Here is a 6972-nt window from a genome sequence, read left to right as displayed (position 1 = left end):
CAGATGCGACAAACATCTGCTATCGCTACAGTCCATTTCTTTCTGGAAACACAGTAACCTCTCATTTTCCCATAAGAAAAAATTACAACAAAACAACCACAAACTGGACAAAAGTCAAACAACATAGGAGGAAATATCACACAAGATAAAACTGTCAAACTGGCAGATATCCATCCCTCTTTCATTCTCTCCATCTTCTTCAATCTTTCATCCTTAAATCTGCAATACCGGTATTCTCGCCCCCTCCTCCTCCATCTGCCTCTCTGTCCTAATCGCTCATTTCTCTACTTCTGCACCTGTTCTCTTCCCTTTCATCTTCGTCTTCTTCACCGGGTTGACTATAAAGTACTGCTGCTCCTTTTTTTTTTCTTCACCTTTGTTTCATCTCACCATCCATTTGTTATTTGATATTGCTCAATAATGCTCACAGTCAGAGAAGCAAGCATTCAACAACTTATATTTAATTCAAGTTAATTTAATTTGATAATTAAATTATTAATAATAATAATATTTTTTTTGTGGGTGCTTGACCGTCTTTAAAATATATAAAACATACCTATAATGTCTTTTTATTATCGACTAAAAGCTTTATAACGTTGCTCCGGTTTATTTTATTAGCATATAATTTAATCATTTATCTATTTATTTATTTCTATTTTTTAAATATTTATCATTAGATTGGACAAACTCTAATAAAAAGTGGAACCAATACGGAAGAGCTAATATCTCAACATCGATGGTATTTATACAAATAACAGAGGCAATGACTAATGCAAAAGGTGATACACAGTATGACGCTGCAGTGTTTATGGACTAAATGCATCCATCCATCCATTTTCTATATCACATTTGACACAATTATTCATAATATCTTAATCAACAAATTATTACTGTATCGCATCAGAGGGGTGGTCTTGAGCTGGGAAAAAAGCTACCTAAACAACAGGAAGCAATACGTGAAGCTCGGCGAACATACAGTACGTCTACAGCTCTAAATATATCTTGTGGCGTACCGCAGCGATCAACACTGCGGCCAAAATGTTTCTATTTCTATACAAACAACATTTACAAAGGACTTAAAGTTGACACTACTTGGCGAGAACACACAGAAGCTAATAAAAAGAACTTACAGTATAAATAAATAAATTGTTCTCGAGAACTTTATTGATTATTTATTTGTGTATTTCATTTGTTTGTGTTAGAAATTGAGCACACGCAGTAGGCACAAGACATTGATACAACGTTGATTTTACATACATGTCCTTTTAAAACGGACTTTGAAACAACCTTGCAAAATAGTTGTATTTGTAAATTTAGACAACGTTGGTGTTTAATGTTGGATCCACGTTGTTGGTTGGGAAATGACAATGGTCAAATCACCGTCACAGCCTGACATTGAACAAACGTTGTCAAAAAGCATGTTGTTTCAACGTTGTACTTGTGTTGTAGAATATTGGTTGGAAAATGATCAAAATTCAATGGTCAAATTAACGTCAGAACCCGACATTGATTAATCGTCGTCAAAAAGCATGTTGTTCCAACGTTAGTTTTGAGTTGCTCAATGTCAGGATCTAATTCAGCAAGACAATGTCGGCCATCCCCGGAAGCTCGAATGGGTTCTACAAATTGTGAGTTCAGATATTTTATTTCTTAATTTTTTCACTTTTAATATCATTTTTGCAATTTTAACTTTGACAGTACCACATAAGATATCTTTTAATTGCTGATGCGGGGTATTGATTTTTAAATGTGCCAGAAAATCACCCGTTTTGTACACTGTTGGTGGTGATTCAATGCCCAGTAGTGCGTAAATGTGTTCCTGTATAATATTTCTCCACCAATGGTCATGTGGTGACATCAATTATGGTATTTTGAGAGGTAATCATTGAAGTTGGACATCACTGAAGGCCTAGGTGGGAAACGCACGGCCCGCCACTCACAGAACGTCACATCACAGAAGCTCCGAAAATTGCAAGTCCAGGATGCCTTAACTGATACTAAATCAATCAGCACAGCTGACCAAGAATTCTGTGACCGTCCAATCTGTTTCAAGGAGGTAGTGGAAACCATTAATAGCTTAAAATATAACACATCTCCTGGAGTGGATAGTATTACATCTGAATTCTATCAAATATTTTCAGAGGAGCAAGCCCCCTTCTTACTAGAAGTATTCTGTGAAAGTATTGATAAAGGTGTCCTTCCTCCAAGCCTTATACCCAAACCATACAAAGATTTGCTAGTCATTAATAATTGGCGTCCAATTAGCCTTCTAAACAATGACTATAAGATTATTTACTATAAGATTATTTTTGCTAAACGTTTAAAAATGGTTTTGGATGATATCATTGACGAGACACAGTCAGGATTTATGAGAGGGAGACACATCGAATAATATCAGACTTGTACTTGACATACTGGATTACCCAAATGTCAATAATGATGACCTTTTTTCTTTGACTTCTATAAAGCCTTTGATTCGATCGAACATGAAATAATCTTCAAGACACTTGACAAATATGGCTTCGGCAATTTTTTCTGCAAAATAATTAAGACTTTGTACTGCAATGGTAATAAATGGTAAATGGGTTATACTTATATAGCGCTTTTCTACCGTCAAGGTACTCAAAGCGCTTTGACACTATTTCCACATTCACCCATTCACACACACATTCACACACTGATGGCGGGAGCTGCCATGCAAGGCCCTAACCACGACCCATCAGGAGCAAGGGTGAAGTGTCTTGCTCAAGGACACAACGGACGTGACGAGGTTGGTAGAAGGTGGGGATTGAACCAGGAACCCTCAGGTTGCTGGCACGGCCACTCTCCCAACTGCGCCACGCCGTCCCCGTATTAATAGCTCAATAAAGTTAAAAACTGGTACATCTCCAAGGTTCGAATTAAAACGTGGGGTCCGGCAAGGTTGTCCTACTTCTCCATATCTATTTTTGTTAGCCACCCAATTCTTATCTGTTCATATAAAAACAAGTCATTTAAAAGGGATCTCCATATTAGACAGAGAAATAACTATCAGCAAACCGGCTGACAACACAACACTCTTTTTGAAGGACTCATCTCAAATTCCTCTTGCCTTTGATGTGATTCGTGTATTCTCTTTGGATTCTGGTCCCCATTTAAATGTGAATAAGTGTGAACTAATGGCTGTGAAGAGATGTGAAATGCTGTCTATATGTAAAATTCCAATTAAGGAGAGTATTAATTACCAAGGAATAATTGTTACTAAATATCAGAGTTCTAGGTTGGTTTAAGCTTTACTCCAAATGTATCCTTAAAAGGCTAAACATTACTCTTTTTTGTTTTTGTTTTAGTATGTTTTTTGTTAGAGGACAAACATGATACAAACCTTCCCAATTGTTAGAATTCCCACTGTTTAATATGTTTGTGTGTATGCTTCACTGATGAGAGTATTTGGTGAACATCGTTTTGTCCTACTAATTTCGGCGGTTCTTGAACTCTTGAACTAGTGTGGACTGTGACGCAACAGTTTGTTTACATGTAAAATCTTCCACTCCTTCTTTGTCTCATTTTGTCCACCAAAAGTTTTATCCTGTGTGTGAATGCACAAAGGTGAGCTTTGTTGATGTTATTGACTTGTTGGAGTGCTAATCAGGAACATTTGGTCAGTGCATTACTGCAAGCTAATCAATGCTAACATGCTATTTAGGCTAGCAGTATGTACATATTGCATCATTATTGATCAAGGGTGATGGGTCAAATGCAGAGAATAATTTCGCCACACCTAGTGTGTGTGTGACAATCATTGGTACTTTAACTTTAACTTAATTACACCTATTTTGTAGGTATATTTGAGCTCATTTAATATCCTTTAATTTCATCCTCTGTATATAATTTAGTTTTGCATGTCTCATGACACATTATCTGTATGTAATATTGGCTGCATTTGTGATAGTTGTTTGTGTGCCATGTTGTTCCAGACCACAGCAAACATTACCTAACTTGCCAAAGATTGTAATAAATATATTAAAAGAAGACAGCCTGACGTTTCCTTTAACTTGGACACACACATCTATACCTTTGGCCATTAAAAGCCAGTCATTTCCAAGAGTTATCTCACCTTCTGAGTAACCTCTGATTTACTAATGTTTTCTAATGTTGTAAAAATGTGTAGAATAAATATTAAATTTCAACATTTCTGTCAACGAAGATTTGCTACAGCCTGCGATGCATAGTCATTTTGATAGTAGGCTATTATAGCTAATATAGACACTTACATCATGTGTTGCCTTCATAATAACACTTATATACGGCTTTTCATTTTAAAAATTTTTTTTGGGCCAATATGGCTCTTTCAACGTTTTGGGTTGCAGACCCCCGGTCTAGGCTTACATATGAAGCTATTTCTTTAGATGTAAACAAAACAAAAAAATTGTAAGACTATTGACAAAATACTTGTTGACTTTATTTGGAAAAACAAAATTCATTATATTAAGAAATCTGTTCTACTAAACAATTACATTCAGGGTGGTCTAAATTTTCTCGATTTCACTTCACTAAACAACACCTTCAAGATTAATTGGATAAGACACTATTTTAAAGATCCCACCTCAATTTGGAACTTAATTTCTCATCATGTATTTTCTGATCTTGGAGGCCTAAAATTGTTGTTATTGTATAACTACAACATTGATAGGATTCCTGTTCCTCTTTCAAACTTCCATAAACAAGCCCTTCTGGCATGGTCTCTTCTCTATAAGCACAATTTCTCACCTATGAAATACTTCATTTGGAACAATAGAGATATATGTTACAAAAGGAAATCACTTTTCCTCAACAATTGATTCAAGAATGGTATTATTTTGGCGAGTCAGCTTTTCAATAAGGAAGGTAAACTTTTTAATTACCAAGAATTTCTCAACCATTTTAAGGTCCCTTTGACTCCCAAACACTTTAACATTGTCTTTGATGCCATTCCAACAGGTGTTGTTATGTTGTACAAGGGTTATTAATTTCCTCTTTCTGCTTTAACAATTGTGAATGACCCACTGGGGAAACTTTGTTATGATCAGAAAAATAACGGAAAAATCCGCAGCTTATTCCAAAATGATTGTGTGTCTGTCTCCTATGTAATTGCGGTCTGGAATAATGTTGTGAATGACATCTGCTGGGTCAAAACGTGGTCTCTTCCTAACACTTACTTACGAACAAAGTCAAACAGATTTATTTCAAAATCTTTCATCGTTATTACCATGTAAAGACTGTGATGGTTATATACAAGAAGGACATTGATGTTACCTGCACCTTATGTAACATGCATCCAGAGACTGTTTACCACTTGTTTTGGACTTGTGAAAGCACTCGATCACTATGGCAAGGCATCTGTCGTTTTATCATGGACAATATTTATGACACATTTGTGCTTTGTCTTAAAGATGTGCTATTTGGATTTACACAGTATGAGAAAAAATTGCAAAATGAATTTTACCTTTGCAACGTCATTATACTATTGGCTAAGTTTTATTTTCATAGATGTAAGGTTCTCAATACCCAACCTGTTTTTTGTGCCATTAAAAAAAAGTTAGAACTGTACTTTAAAACTCTATCTACCTCTAATAAGCAAAAATCTGAGAAAACTATGATGCTACGCACCAAATTTAAACTATTTACAGAACTTGGTTTTTACATTCTACTATATATGCTTTATTGAATTAACAACCCCCTGGCGCTGTATTGTACTGTTTTGTACTTGTTTTAATTGTCCTTGTTTATATGTTTGTTGGTAAATGTTGAACTTTATAAATAAAGGTATAATAAAAAAAAAATAATAAAAAAAATGCAAGTTCAGGAAGTGATGTTATCTTCGCGCATGCGTGGACCGATCGTGTAGTGACAAGTAGTCGTCGTCAGCAACATACTGCATATAAAAAATGTGACTTGTATAAATAAATACATATATTTTTAATAGTGAACTTATATTGACATTATTGAATACAAAGAAAATGGATGGATGGATGAATACAAGGGGCCACAATAATGTTTTGTCTTTATATTCAACACACACAAAAAATGGATTTGAAGTAAAAAAATAAAAAGTAAAACAATTTATGTATATATATATATATATATATATATATATATATATATATATATATATACAGTGGGGCAAAAAAGTATTTAGTCAGCCACCCATTGACAATCAATGGGTGGCTGACTAAATACTTTTTTGCCCCACTGTATATATATATATATATATATATATATATATATATATATATATATATATGTATGTATATATATATATATATATATATATATATATATATATATATATATATATATATATATATATATATATATATATATATATATATATATATATATATATATATATATATATATATATAATGAAAATGTATAATACATATAAAAAATTTGTAACTTAGATAATTATGTGCAACTAAAACCTTTTTTGGTTTAAAAAATACTTTTAAAATTTCAAATCCATGTTTTGTTTGTTTGCAAATCCAATCTCTCTCTCTCTCTCTCTCTCTCTCTCTCTCTCTCTCTCTCTCTCTCTCTCTCTCTCTCTCGCTCTCTCTCTCTCTCTCTCTCTCTCTCTCTCTCTCTGTCGCTCTCTCTCTCTCTCTCTCTCTCTCTCTCTCTCTCTCTCTCTCTCTCTCTCTCTCTCTCTCTCTCTCTCTCTCTCTCTCTCTCTCTCTCTCAGCTGCTGGATGCTGCGTCAGGAGGAGCGACGTTTCGTCTGGATGGAGACCGACTGAGGAGTCAGCAGGTCCGCGGAGAAGCAGCGGACAGAGAGGGGGGATCGAAGGTAACCTGTTGTTGTTGTTGTCAATTTGTTTTTCATAAACATAAATGCATGTTGGACTGAGGGGAAAATAATTGAAGACAGGGAGAAAGCAGATCCGTCGTTTTTGTCAGAAAAAGAGCAGACACTATCCAGACGTCGGCATTTGATTTATTGTTGTAAATGTT

At 34.7% G+C, this 6972-nt stretch overlaps 1 protein-coding gene and 1 long non-coding RNA gene across 2 annotated transcripts in view; one reads left to right on the top strand and one right to left on the bottom strand.

The window, feature by feature from the left end:
* Window positions 1-6972, bottom strand: part of LOC133642274 (uncharacterized) — an 88024-nt gene that overhangs the window by 4970 nt on the left and 76082 nt on the right. The window lies entirely within an intron of this gene.
* The window catches only part of slc29a4a (solute carrier family 29 member 4a), a 59198-nt gene continuing 58940 nt past the window's right edge, over window positions 6715-6972 (top strand). Inside the window, exon 1 of the mRNA XM_062036374.1 lies at window positions 6715-6808. The gene's annotated coding sequence lies outside the window, so the exon portion shown is untranslated. The remainder of the gene's footprint in view (window positions 6809-6972) is intronic.

This window comes from Entelurus aequoreus, linkage group LG25 (assembly GCF_033978785.1).
Source record: "Entelurus aequoreus isolate RoL-2023_Sb linkage group LG25, RoL_Eaeq_v1.1, whole genome shotgun sequence".
Lineage (NCBI taxonomy): Eukaryota > Metazoa > Chordata > Actinopteri > Syngnathiformes > Syngnathidae > Entelurus > Entelurus aequoreus.
This window is presented reverse-complemented; position numbering and strand designations above follow the sequence as displayed.